The sequence below is a fragment of the Mastomys coucha genome, unplaced genomic scaffold, assembly GCF_008632895.1.
Source record: "Mastomys coucha isolate ucsf_1 unplaced genomic scaffold, UCSF_Mcou_1 pScaffold16, whole genome shotgun sequence".
Classification (NCBI taxonomy): Eukaryota; Metazoa; Chordata; class Mammalia; order Rodentia; family Muridae; genus Mastomys; species Mastomys coucha.
The window spans coordinates 87158907-87160943 of NW_022196898.1; the positions used below are offsets into that span (position 1 = coordinate 87158907).

At 35.8% G+C, this 2037-nt stretch overlaps 1 non-coding gene across 1 annotated transcript; it reads left to right on the top strand.

Moving 5' to 3' along the window:
• Positions 1–504: 504 nt before the first annotated feature.
• Positions 505–569, top strand: LOC116094526. The gene has a single exon (XR_004120168.1). It is a non-coding gene; the product is annotated as a U7 small nuclear RNA (small nuclear RNA).
• The last annotated feature ends 1468 nt before the right edge of the window (positions 570–2037 follow it).

Genomic DNA, 2037 nt, shown 5'->3' on the forward strand with positions numbered 1-2037 from the left:
ATTGTATAAGGAGCTTCATGATATAAAGGAACAGAGGCAGCTATACTATGAGCCATCTTGTCAGAAAGATACAAATATAGGCAGTTTCCTGAGTCCAAGGTCAGCCTGAGACAGAGTGAATCTAGGTCCAGGCATTTTCAGAAACTCCAGCTGGTTATACCCAGCTATTCTATTGTCTGTACCTATGCTTGCTGTCTCTTCCTAAAAGTCAAGGGGCTAAGGTCATGGAATGTTGATTCATAGAATGGTCAAGAACACACCTAGAAAAAACTAAACAGTTACATATAACTGAATTTATATGCAAGTAAAACCTGAGCGTTTGGTCTGCATAAGATGAGCAAGCAGAAGTTATAGCACATCCTTCTCTTGAATATTTTGCTAGGGAGAGCTGAAATGTCTGTCTGGAGATCTTTGGAGAGTGAATATAGCTCCTGGAGAATTTTTTTTAACAGGAGTTCTGATTTTAGTCAGAAAATCCATGGAGAATGAACACAGCTCTTTTAGAAATTTTCGTAGCTCTTTCAGAATCTTTTTCTAAGAGGATTTCTGACCTTGGTTGGAAATCCTAAGAACTATTTAGAGAGCAAACACAGCTCTTTTAGAATGCTTCTTAGCAGTTATCCAGAGAAAGCTGTTTAAAGAGCAAACACAGATCTTTTCTGGACTTCTGATTTTTATTAAAAAAAAAAAAAATCCTGAGAATTACTTTTAGAATTTTTTTAACAGTATTTCTGACTTGGAAAATCCAAGAATTTGTTTGTAGCAGCTTTTCTGACTTTGTCAGAAAACCCATGAGCTATCCAGAGAGCTTTTAAAATTTTACTAGCAGAGAGAACTGTCTCAAGTAGAAAGGTCGCTTTCTCAACCAGAGAGTTTTTAAGAATAGCAAGAAAAAGCTGTCTAGAGCAGAGTCGAACACCAATATACAGAGAAATAAAGAGTAATCTAAAAAACTGACTTGAACACACTACAGACTACAGACCCAGGAGCTATCTACAGTGAGCTGTCTAGGGAGCTATCTCGAGCAGAACATACACTGCCAGCTTGGATCCGTGACTTGACTTTGAGACATTTGCTTTTGCCACTCCCAGACGTCCCATCTCCCAGAACCCCTCTCCAAGCCCAGGCTGTTCTTTGGATGACACTGGGTACCTGTAGGTATCATTGAACTGAGATAAATTCTTAGCAAATTCCAGAGAAAGAATGCCAAAAGTCTTCTTAAAAGTTTTCGAGAAACCATATGCTCCCACCACTTAAACTTTAGATTTGTTCCTCTTGACATATGGAAGAATAAATAGTTAGTTTAAACATCCTGATTTATTATCATTTGTTATAGGACCCTGGAAAATAAAAATAATTTCTACATGTACTAAATAGTAATCTATATGTCTCCTTATCTACTATCTATCTATCTATCTATCTATCTATCTATCTATCTATCTACTATCTATCTATCATCTATCTATCTACCTATTCATCTATCTATCCATCCATCCATCCATCCATCCATCTATCTATCACCTATCCTTTATATATGTATTGTCTATATAACTTCATCACACATTTATTATTTTCTACTGAAATTCAATCAATGCATTTATCCATCATAATAATGTAAATACCAAAGCCAATAAAAAGTTGTAAGACTTTGAATTTAACAAATGCTATGCCTCCGTGCTTCCTCTGAAGCACAACTTACATACAGGGTTTTGTAGTAGATATTCCTGAATGCTCACATCTGCACTTTTTTGAATCACCCACAACATCTGAATAAATAACTATGCAATTATCTGTCTACAACTACATACAAATATCTAAGTAGTTTTGCACCATAATTTGCTAGTTGTATCTCAATACCTGTGCCATCCTTCTTTCAGAGCCTTACCTCAATACAAGTCGAGAATAAAATTTATATTGAAATTGCAAGTTGTAGTTTTGGAAATTTATCTGGATATCCAGCTACACTTCTTGTACCAAACTCATTCACTGTCCTGGGAAGAATCAGTGAACCTTTCTCTTTCTTACTGGATGCTATTT